This window comes from Pelophylax lessonae (genome assembly GCF_965119305.1).
Source record: "Pelophylax lessonae genome assembly, chromosome: 9".
NCBI classification, from domain to species: domain Eukaryota; kingdom Metazoa; phylum Chordata; class Amphibia; order Anura; family Ranidae; genus Pelophylax; species Pelophylax lessonae.
The window spans coordinates 257,480,208-257,492,593 of record NC_138776.1 but is presented as its reverse complement, the minus strand read 5'-3'; the positions used below and the strand labels follow the sequence as shown (position 1 = coordinate 257,492,593).

General features: G+C 43.9%; 3 protein-coding genes across 3 annotated transcripts in view; all 3 read right to left on the bottom strand.

Annotated features, from left to right (window-relative positions):
* Positions 1–6,311, bottom strand: part of LOC309562906 (oocyte zinc finger protein XlCOF29-like) — a 99,034-nt gene extending 92,723 nt beyond the window's left edge. The window contains exon 1 of the mRNA XM_082267226.1: positions 6,274–6,311. The gene's annotated coding sequence lies outside the window, so the exon portion shown is untranslated. The remainder of the gene's footprint in view (positions 1–6,273) is intronic.
* LOC309564402 (uncharacterized protein) overlaps positions 1–12,386 on the bottom strand; it is an 880,901-nt gene that overhangs the window by 466,574 nt on the left and 401,941 nt on the right.
* LOC309563412 (uncharacterized protein) overlaps positions 1–12,386 on the bottom strand; it is a 44,716-nt gene that overhangs the window by 25,660 nt on the left and 6,670 nt on the right. Inside the window, exon 2 of the mRNA XM_082267806.1 lies at positions 4,843–4,900. The gene's annotated coding sequence lies outside the window, so the exon portion shown is untranslated. The remainder of the gene's footprint in view (positions 1–4,842; positions 4,901–12,386) is intronic.

Sequence of the window (12,386 nt, the reverse complement as noted above, 5' to 3'; positions counted from 1 at the left end):
GGAGAGCATACAGCCTGCTCAGGCCTCAGAAGACAGAGATTACCTCAGGAAATCACACAGCCCGCTCACACATCAGAGGAGAGATTACCTCAGGAGAACATACAGCCTGCTCAGACCTCAGAGGAGAAATTACTTCAGGAAATCAAAGGGCCTACTCAGACTTCTTTGGGGGAGATTACCCCAGGAGATCACACGGCCTGCTCAGACCCCAGAGGAGAGATTAACTGCTAAACAGCTACCAGCGGAGTCTCCATCTCCTGCCAGGGCATACGGTCTAGCATCAATGGGTGAGTGCTTCTGAGCCTATATTTGTTGGTGATATATTAAAGTCTTAATCTTTACAGGTTTTTGCAGTCTGTTTTATGTACCTTTTACTTCATAGAATGTGCCTGTCCTAGCCTCTGTATCAGTAACCTTGTTAACTTCTTCAATGGGCTTTTATTTTGTTGTCACTGCTAGTTACTCAGGAGCAGTTTTAGCAAGTGATAGAAAGGGTGTAGTCAAGTTATTTTGCCACGGGTTACAGGAATTGTGAATATTTTGTAGCATTCTAGGAGGGAAAAAAAGCCTAGACCTATACTTATTAATTATAGGTAGAGTATTTAATGTTTTCTATCTCTGTCCTGGTTCTGTTACGTGTAATCTTACTGACAAAGCTAGTTGTCAGGAAAGGCATAATGTGCCGAGACACATACATGTGTCCAAGCGCAGAATTACAATGCGTCATACTCATGCATCGGCAGGTGCATGTGTGCGCGTGCACGCAACGCTGGGCGCACGTCCGCCATTAAGACAGGCACCCAGCACTGCCTCAAAGTGAGTGGGAACAGAGGAAGGAATTGTAGCAGGCAGATCTCTTTACTGGAGTCTTCAAGAAACATACACTATATTATTACCAAAAGTATTGGGACGCCTGCCTTTACACGCACATGAACTTTAATGGCATCCCAGTCGTAGTCCGTAGGGTTCAATATTGAGTTGGCCCACCCATTGCAGCTATAACAGCTTCAACTCTTCTGGGAAGGCTGTCCACAAGGTTTAGGAGTGTGTCTATGGGAATATTTGACCATTCTTCTAGAAGTGCATTTGTGAGGTCAGGCACTGATGTTGGACGAAAAGGCCTGGCTCGCAGTCACTGCTCTAATTCATCCCAAAGGTGTTCTATTGGGTTGAGGTCAGGACTCTGTGCAGGCCAGTCAAGTTCCTCCACCCCAAACTCGCTCATCCATGTCTTTATGGACCTTGTTTTGTGCACTGGCGCGCAGTCACGTTGGAACAGGAAGGGCCCAAACTCTTCCCACAAAGTTTGGAGTATGAAATTGTCCAAAATGTCTTGGTATGCTGAAGCCTTAAGAGTTCCCTCCAACGGAATTAAGGGGCAAAGCCCAACCCCTGAAAACCAACCCCACACGATAATCCCCCCGTGTCTATGGGAATGTTTGACCATTTGAGAGGTAAGTCACCGATGTTTGATGAGAAGGCCTGGCTCACAGTCTCCGCTCTAATTCCTCCCAAAGGTGTTCTATCGGGTTGAGGTCAGGACTCTGTGCAGGCCAGTCAAGTTCCTCCACCCCAAAATCGCTCATCCATGTCTTTATGGACCTTGCTTCGTGCACTAGTCTAAATCATTTGGTGGAGGGGGGGTTATGGTGTGGGGTTGGTTTTTAGGGGTTGGGCTTGGCCTCTTAGTTCCAGCGAAGGGAACTCTTAAGGCGTCAGCATACCAAGACATTTTGGACAATTTCATGCTCCAAACTTTGTGGGTTTGGGGATGGTCCTTTCCTTTTCCAACATGACTGCACACCAGAGCACAAAGCAAGGTCCATAAAGACATGGATGAGCCAGTTTTGGGAGGAGGAACTTGACTTGAACTTGAACCAAATTTCATGTGCGTGTAAAGGCAGGCGCCCCAATACCTTTGGTAATAGTGATAATAGTGTAAGTAATCAGCAGGTGACTCAGCACACCAAGGACTCTTTTTCAGGAATATATATCTATACAAATCATTTTTTATCATTCTGTGAATCGAACAAAACCACCCGTTTAATGCCATCATGTGTTTATTACCATATATATCAGCAGGCGTGTATAGCTTTATGTCTAATTAAATAATCTTTGCGTGTAAAACATTTCCCACACTCTGGACATGGAAAAGGATGCTTGCCCATGTGACTTCTCTGGTGTCTATGAAGGTTTTCTTTCAATGTGAAACTTTTCCCGCACACTGAACAGAAAAAGGGACGCTCACCAGTGTGGCTTCTCTGATGAGCAAGTAGTTTGGCTTTTCTGGTAAAACACTTCCCGCACTCTGAACAAGAGAAAGGCCACTCGCTTTTGTGCCTTCTTTGGTGCCTAATAAGGCTCCCTTTCTGAGTGAAACATTTCCCGCACTCTGAGCACGAAAATGGACGCTCGCCCGTGTGAGTTCTTAGATGTGATTGAAGTATGCTTTTCTCAGTGAAACAGTTTCCGCACTCTGAACATGAATAAGGACGATCGCCCGTGTGCGTTCTCTGGTGCGATAGAAGTTTTTTTTTCTCAGGGAAACATTTCCCGCACTCTGAACATGGATAAGGATTTTCAATTTTGTGAGTTTTCTGGTGTGTAAGAAGTTCTCTTTTCTCAGTGAAAGATTTCCCGCACTCTGAACATGAAAAGGTCACGCTGGTGTGAGATCTGAGATGTACAAGCAGTTCGGATCTTGTTTTGAAAGATGCCCCACACCCCAAACATGAGACTGGATTCTCACTTGCTTGAACCCTTTCATGGCTCAAAAAAGAATCCTCGGGATTAGATGGATCTGTAGATGGTTCTGCACTGGGAGAACGAAGCTGGACTTGTGAAGTAATCGTTCGTGGTTGATCAGAAAATTCCTCAGGATTAGAGACATCCAATGATGTAGACAAATGGTAAGGTCTGTGGATGATTTGTGCATTGGGATTTACTTCTGGTGCATTCTGTCTTATTCCGTCATCTTTTGAGTTACAATCAGCAGATAATAGAAGATGTCTCTCTGAGGAATTCCTGACATGGCATTCATCTGTTGGAAAGCAATTTTTAAATAAATGTTAAAGGTGTCAGTAATTAAGAAATCACGTATGTTGTTCTAACAGCCAACAGTTTCTCAAAGCTCTAAAATGGATTTGGGTACAACTGTAAGTTCCTTTTCAGACAAGGTGGATTACATTCCGATGGGAGCAGAGTGGGTAGATGACACATCTGTGTCCGTTCAGTTTTAGCCCCCTCTGCTCTATGGTCGGACGGGTGTAACCGGACTACCCTCCAATCCGATCTGCCTAAATAGAAGAGGACAGATCCCCTTCCATTCTTTTTTAGTGGACGGATTCTGACCCAAAAGTAGGCAGGTGTAAATAGACACAAGTCCTTTTACACCCGCCTGTCCATAGACATGCATGGACCATCCGATCAGGTTCACCTGAAAAACTGACAGGCGGACCTGATCAAATTGCCCGTCTGAAAGAGGCTTAACACCAAAATATTAATAAAAACAGATAAAGGATCAATGGATCTCTCATATGGTGTACAGTATCTTCTCCTCATTTGTTGGGAACATGACGTTATATTGAGGAATGGAGATGGACCTTTCATATGGTGTACAGTATCTTCTCCTCATTTGTTGGGAACATGACGTTATATTGAGGAATGGAGATAGACCTTTCATATGGTGTACAGTATATCCTCCTCATTTGTTGGGAACATGACATTATAGTGAGGAATGGAGATGAACCTTTCAGTATCTGCACCTCATTTGTTGGGAACATGACATTATATAACGAGGAATGAAGATGGCCCTTTCATATGATGTACAGTAGCTCCACCTTTTTATAGATTGATGATACATATTGTACATCAAAGTCTGGCTTTTGTCTCAAAAAACATGCGCTATTATTTTTATTTCTAGATAACACCTGCCTAGTCTCTCTCTCTGAAATTTCTCCCTAGTCAAAAGACTTAAGGCCCATACACACGATAAGAAAATCTGAAGGGAAATTTAGTCCGACGACAGATCTGCCGATTTTCGGATTGTTAGTATAGTGCTTTTGACAGCCGACTCCGAATTTTTGTTGTCCGTAATACAACGTCCGATTTTCATTAGTACAGATTTCGACGGAAAAAAATCTTAAGAGCAAGACTAGGCATGCTCAGAGACGAAAGAACACATACAAAGCAATCCAACACATGACATCACTTCTGAAGTAGAATTCTGTCGTACAGGGAAAATTTGTATGAAAAAAACCTCTTCACTTTCCACATCAGACAAGCATGCCACAAAAAACGGACGACAGATCGTTCGATAATCTGATCGTGTGTACGGGGCTTTACTGTGCATTGATTCTGTACTATAGTTCTGGCTTTTATGGAAATTCAGCTCATTTCCCCATTAGGGAGTGCATATACATTTTTTTTTTTTTTGCGGTGGATGACAGCAGATTTTTAGATTTCTTAACTTCTATGTATTCCAACCCAGTATCTGGATTGTATGGATGATTTGGGGTATCAAAGTTTGTTGATGTTCCACGGGTACACATAATTTTAACCACTTACATGTGTCCATAAGTAGAGAAGATTCCTGCTGTTTACTGTTCATAATCATCTCCCTGGTCTCTCCCTCTGAAATTGCACCCTAGTTAAAAGGCTTACATACTGCATACAATGGGATTCTCTATTCAATGGTGCATATACAACTTTTTTCTGGTGGGTGTCTGCAGATTGTAAGATTTCCTCACCACTACTTACTTGTGTCCATAAGTAGAGAAGATTCTTCCTGTTTACTTTTCAATATCTTCTCCCCCTCCTCCATAGACTGCTGATCTCCACTCACCAACGTCTCTTCTTCTTCCTCTTTAATCTCAGCTTTGATGTCTTTCAGTTCTTCACCCTAAACCCCAAAAAAATGATAAAATATAACATCTGGAAACATTACTGCAAAAAACAAGAGAATACATAGAAGAATGTCATCTCACAGTTTGAGCTCTTTTGCTTAGTTCCATCTACCTGATCATGGTGTATATAGCTGAGATATTCCTCTGTGGAATCCTGGGAATACAGAGGACCACCCTCCTCCAAAGTCTGTTGATCTCCACTCACCAACGTCTCTTCTTCTTCCTCTTTACCCTCAACTTTGATGTCTTTCATTTCTTCACCCTAAACCCCAAAGATGATAGAAAGCATTTGAAATAGGAAACAAGAGATTAAATAGAAGAATGTCATTTAATTGCTTAGAATACATTTTTAGGTCTATATGGTCAATCCCATCTACCTGATGATGATCTATCTCTGAATAGAAGCCTTCAAGGCAGCACCGATCTCCAACTATACATGTGCAGAACCAAAAACTGGATTTTTGTCTTACTGTAAAATCCTTTTCTCTGAAGTTCATTGACAGACGCAGCTCCATATAATTCTTGACCATTGGATTACTTTGTTTCTGCCTGGTGTTCTACTCCTGTAGGGGGCAGCATAACCCAATGGTCAAGAATTATATGCAGCTGCGTCTGTCACTGAACGATAGAGAAACATTTGTTTTGTTTTGCCCTGTTCCTGGCTTATAGACATGTCCAGGGGGCAGTTGGTAGAACAATGAACAAGTATCTCCTCTCTACACAGAGCACAGGGGGGAGAGAAGAAACAAGGAGCTCCTTATGATCCTTTACATTTACCTGATCATGGTGACAAATGGTGTGATTCTTCTTTGTGGAATCCCGGGAATACAGAGGATGAAGACATCTCTCTGGTGGGTTTATGTCACCGAATGGCATCCTCTTGACATCTTCGGAGTAATCACTGTGTCCTTTTGAAAACTCCATTGCATCGACCTCATCATCTTCCTTTTTTATCTCTTCTTTAACTTTACACGAGATGTTGTGATGTTCCTGTGTGGAATCCTGGGGACATCTCCCTGGTGGGTTCCCATTACTGGATCCATCTGTAGGAAACATACACACTGACTGAATACATTGTTTCTATGTGTTTATCAGATGATGGGGGATCTAGGTGGATCCTCCGTACTGCTCTCTCCTTTACAATAAAGTCTCCTCTTACCCGGTGATGTGAGGGGCGGCTGATTCTCCATCATGACGTCCTTGTAGAGATCCTTGTGTCCTTCTAAATACTCCCACTCCTCCATGGAGAAATAGACAGTGACATCCTGACACCTTATAGGAACCTGACACACACAATGATACAGTCACCATCCAGACACATCCCTTGTCTGTTACTGGATAATGTCCCAGAATTCCCGGCACCGCTCACCTCTCCTGTCAGCAGATCAATGATCTTCTGGGTGACTTCTAGAACCTTCTTGGCACTGGTTACCTCTGTTGTCAGGCAGTGAGGTGGAGGCGATGTGATGGGGGATGTCCTGTGAAGACGGCTGCTGGGTGATAATCCATCATCTGGTAATTTGTCTATCTATAATCGTTTGTAAAGAGAGAAAGTTACAATCACAACAAGCTACCCGGAATCCTTCTGATCTTTTCATTTTGGTCTGTGTTTAGGTCCAAGTGTTTTAGTTTTGGATACAGTAGAAAAGGACTATCACTCCTGTCAGTTTTTTTGCTTTCGGTGTCCCCACTGGGGAGATTCATCATCTCCATTTGTCTTGGTGACTATTGTAGCCAGGACCTAAAGTGAGGGAAAATGCTAAAGGTTGCATTGTCACTTGTACAGGAATAGAGGGAAGTCTTCCAACGGGGACAACGTGTTCAGCTGTGAGCAGTTTCCTGAAACAAGCACCTGCAAGAGGAATGCAAGGGGAGGGGGGCATGTCAGGCTCTGCATTCCACTTGCCATTGCTTGTTTCAGGAAAGTGTTCACAGCCAAGACAAGCTACACTTATGAATCAGCCGTCTCCTTCAAGGCTGTTGTCAGATCGGCTGCAGCAGGAAGGGAAGGTTCAGGTTGGACCTCATAACTATGGTGAGAAAGCATTTAGAAACATGGGTCCAATTGGGTTCAGAACCGTAAAAAATGACAATGATGGATCCTCTTTAAAGAGATTACTTCTTAGTGAATATGGAGGATGAAGACGGAAATTACGTTGGTTGCCACCTCATCACTTTAACCGCTTGCCGACCGCCGCAAGTACATATACTGCGGCGGTCAGCCCCGTGCAGGCAAAGTGACGTACGGGTACGTCACTCGCCTGCGAGCCAATAGGGGGCGAGCACGCACCGTCGGAGGCGCGCTCCCGCCCCCGCTCGTTCACAGACACCTCCGCGCGAGTGACCGGCAGGCCCGATGTCTGCCGGTCACTCGCAATCATCTGTTACAGAGGGAGAAAGGCAGGCGGCTGATGTAAACAAAGCCGCCTGTCATTCTCCCCTGTGTAAGTGCAGAGATCATACGGTCCTGCTATGTAGGATCATATATCTCTGTAGTTACACAAACAGCCACATCCCTTTACAGTTAGAAGCACGCCCCTAGGGACACAATTAACCCCTCCCCTGCCAGTGTCATTTTTACAGTAACAGTGCATATTTATAGCACTGATTACTGTAGTAATGTCACTGGTACCCCCAAAAGTGTCAAAAATGTCAGTCAAGGGTCCGATCTGTCCGCCGCAAAAAAAAAAAAAAAAAAAAAATCGCAGATCGCCGCCATTACTCGTTAAAAAAAAAAAACAACAAAAATTACAAAAAATGTTCCCTTAGTTAGTTAATGCAGTAACTTTTGCGCAAACCAATCAAAATACGCTTTTTGCTTTTTTTTTTTACCAAAAATATGTAGCAGAAAACAAATTGGCCAAAAATGTTAAAAAATTTTGATTTTTACATTTTTTTGGGGAATTTCATATAAAAAAAAAATGTGAAAAATATTGTTATTTTTGCATAATTGTCGCTCTTTTTTTGTTTATAGCGCATGATCAAAAAAAAATCGCACAGGTGATCAAATACCACCAAAAGAAAGCTCTGTTTGTGGGAAAAAAGGACGTCAAATTAGTTTAGGTACAGCGTCGCACGACCGCGCAATTGTCCGTTAAAGTCACGCAGTGCCGAATCGCAAAATAGAGCCTGGTCAGGAAGGGGGTAAAATCTTCCGGGGCTTAAGTGGTTAAACCCGAACCCTTTAAATACACAGGTTCTGAGTCCAATTTAATGCAGATAAGGTACTAAGTGAGGACCTTAATAAGCTACAGAACCTGTGTAATGAATATGTGTTCGGTTTTAAAGGGATGAGGTGGCAACGCTAACATGACGAGGGGGGTTACTGAATGTAAATATAAAAAATGATCTTATTACCTCCTCCTTTGCCAGTTCCAGCAATGTCTCCTATCTAGTTCCTCAAAATTCACCTCTTACCCGGAACTTCCTGTCTCAGCCTTTTAGCCTTTTATCTTACATCACTTCCTGTTTGTGCGGTCCATTCACAAAAAGTGAGGTCGCCACCTAGTTGTGATTTGATAACTGCATCCTATGTTATTCTCTAGCAGAGACTTTCTCAACCTTTCCAACACAGAGGAACCCTTGAAATAAATTTCTGGTCTCGGGGAACCCCCACTAAAAATAAAAAATCTACAACTCATGATACATTAGTGTGACAGTCAGTGGGACAGTCAGTGGGAAGAATGCTCCTTACTCTTGTCATCATTGGGAAGAATTACCCCACTTAGAGATAGCTAAAAGGAACAATGGTGTCATTGGGAACTTATCTGAGAGGCAGAAATTGCTCAAGGAACCCCTAGCAACCTCAGGAGGAACCCTGGTTGAGAAACCCTGCATTAGTGTGACAGTCAGTGAGAAGAATACTCCTTATTCTGGTCATCATTGGGAAGAATTAACCCCCTTACAGATAGCTAAAAGGAACAATGGTGTAATTTGGAACTTATCTGAGAAACAGAAACTGCCCATTGCTCAAGGAACCCCTGGCAAGCTCAGGAGGAACCCTAGGGTTCCACAGAACCCTGTTTGAGAAACAGTGGGAAGAATGCTCCTTACTCTTATCATCATTAGTAAGAATTACCCCCCTTAGAGATAGCTAAAAGGAACAATGGTGTCATTAGGAACTTTTCTGAGAGGCAGAAACTGCCCATTGCTCAAGGAACCCCTGGCAAGCTCAGGAGGAACCCTAGGGTTCCACAGAACCCAGTTTGAGAAACCCTGCATTAGTGTGACAGTCAGTGGGAAGAATGCTCCTTACTCTTGTCATCATTGGGAAGAATTACCCCCCTTAGACATAGCTAAAAAGAAAGAATGGTGTCATTGGGAACTTATCTGAGAGGCAGAAATTTCCCATTGCTCAGGGAATCCCTAGCAACCTCTGGAGGAACCCTGGTGCAACGCAGTACCTAAATAAAATCAATGTCTTTTTTTCTCTCACAAATAGAGCTTTCTTTTGGTGGTATTTGATCACCTCTGCGATTTTTTATTTTTTGCGATATAAACAAAAAAAGAGCGACGATTCTGAAAAAAAAAAAACAATATATTTCAATTCTGCTTCATAACATCCCCCCCCCCCCCCCCAAAAAAAAAATTAAATCAAATTTTTTTATCGTTTTAGAACAATTTATATTCTGCTTTACATTTTTGGTAAGAAAAAAAAAATTGAAATAAGTGTATTCTGATTGGTTTGCGCAAAAGTTATCACGTCTACAAACTAGGGAAAAGATTTATGTCATTCATAAATATATGTGTATATTTTTTTTTACTAGTAATGGCGGCGATCTGCGATTTTTAGCGGGACTGCAACATTGCGGCGGACAGATCGGACCCCTAACTGATATTTTTTTACACTTTTGGGGGGACCAGTGACATTACTACAGAAATCAGTGCTAAAAATATGCACTGTTACTGTAATAATGACATTGGCAGGGAAGGGGTTAACCTAGGGGGGGATCAAAGGGTAAATTGTGAGCCTAGGGGAGTGTTTTCTAACTGTTGGGGGGGGGGGGGGTGGGCTTGTGAAATTACCATAGAAGCCTGTGTTCCTATATAGAAGGATCACAGGCGCTCTGTGATCATTTCAGAGAGAAGAATGTTTACAACATCTGACCGTCCTTCTCTCTCAGTGGGGAGCGATCGCGGGTGCCCGGCGGCAATCGCGGCTGCCGAACCCGTGGATCGGCATCCCTGCTGCCTAGTGGGGGGCGGAAGCGCGCCGCCGGCGGCGCGCACTTGACCCCCAGCACCACGCGCGCTACCAAAGTAGAGCTACGTCGGTTCACGCAGGAGAACTGTGGCGGGCGGTCGGAAACTGGTTGAAGAAAACATATGAAAAACAATAGTTTGATGTTTTTAAAGCCCTAGATCCATAACCCCTTATATCTATATATGACATGACATCATCATCCCATATAACCCAATATACACTATATTACCAAAATATTGGGACTCCTGTCTTTACGCACACACATGAACTTTAATGGCATCCCAGTCTTAGTCCGTAGGGTTCAATTATGAGTTGGCCCACCCTTTGCAGCTATAACAGCTTCAACTCTTCTGGGAAGGCTGTCCACAAGGTTTAGGAGTGTCTATGCGAATGTTTGACCATTCTTCCAGAAGCGCATTTGTGAGGTCAGGCACTGATGTGGATGAGAAGGCATGGCTCGCAGTCTCTGTTCCAATTCATCCCAAAGGTGTTCTATCTGGCTGAGGTGAGGACTCTGCAGGCCAGTCAAGTTCCTCCACCCCAAACTCCATGTCTTTATGGACCTTGCTTTTTTGCACTGGTGCACAATCATTTGGTGGAGGGGGGGATTATGGTGTGGGGTTGATTTTCAGGGGTCGGGCTTGGCCCCTTAGTTCCAGTGAAGGAAACTCTTAAGGCGTCAGCATACCAAGACATTTTGGACAATTTCATGTTCCTAACTTTGTGGGAACAGTTTGGGGATGGCCCCGTCCTGTTCCAACATGACTGCGCACCGGTGCACAAAGCAAGGTCCATAAAATACATGGATTAATGAGTTTGTGGTCGAGAAACCTGACTTGCTTGCACAGAGGCCTGACCTCAACCCCATAGAACACCTTTGCGATGAATTAGAGCGGAGACTGCGAGCCAGGCCTTCTCTCCAACATCAGTGCCTGACCTCAAAAATGCGCTTCTGGAAGAATGGTCAAACAATCCCATAGACACTCCTAAACCTTGTGGACAGCCTTCCCAGAAGAGTTGAAGCTGGTATAGCTGCAAAGGGTGGGCCAACTCAATATTGAACCCTACGGACTAAGACTGGGATGCCATTAAAGTTCATGTGCGTGTAAATGCAGGTGTCTCAATACTTTTGGTAATATATTGTACCGGTGTGTGATATGACACTATCATCACGTATAACCCCATATTTCTTTCTGTGACACGACTACGTCATCCCATACATTTTAACATTATTAATTGAATCGTCACTGTATATTTATCTATATTCCTTTATTCTTCTATTCATCTAGTTGTGGTCAGGATCTTCTTTTGGGCCACATGCTGCTGCTCTCCTCTATCTTCTGGGCCAGAAGGTCACCTCAGATGTACTGAATGCTGTCACGGAGATGCTGTTGCTGAGCTAAGGAAGATTCTGCCCTTACCTGTGATTGGCTCTTTTTGGTGGGAAACCCTGCCCCCAACGGTCTGTGAACTCTTCATTTAAATAGTTGTAGAAACTGGTTGCTCTTGGCAGATAATTGGGAATCTCTTCAGCCGAATATTATCTACATCTGCAAGCTCCAAGAGGAAGAGATTAACCTCAGGGGATCACACAGCCTGCTTCGGCCTTAGGGGAGTGAGTACCTCAAGAAATCACCCAGCCTGGTCAAACCTCATGGAGAGAGATTGCCTCAGGAGATTACACAATTTTCTCAGACCTTCGGAGGAGAGATTACCTCTGGAGATCACACAGCCCGCTCAGACCTCAGGGAGGGAGATTCTTGCAGAAAATCAAACAGCCTACTCAGAAATGGGGAAGAAAATTACCTCAGGAGATCACACAGCTTGGTCAGACCTCAGAGGAGAAGTTACCTCTGGAGATCACACAGCCTGCTAAGGCCTTCAGGGAGAGAGTACCTCAGGAGACCACACAGCCTGCTCAGACCTCAGGGAGGGAGATTCTTGCAGAAAATCAAACAGCCTACTCAGACCTGGGGCAGGAAATTACCTCAGGAGATCACAAAGCCTGCTCAGGCCTTAGGGGAGAGATTACCTCAGGAAATCACAACAATTGCTCGGACCTCAGAGGAGAAATTACTTCAGGAAATTAACCAATTTCCTCAGACCTCAGAGGAGAGATTACCTCAGGAGACCACACAGCCTACTCAGATTTTGAGGGGAGAGATTACCTCAGGAGATCACACAACCTGCTCAGACCTCAGGGGGAGAGATTACGTCAGGAAATCATATAGCCTGCTCAGACCTCAGATGAGAAATTACCTCAGGAGATCACACAGCCT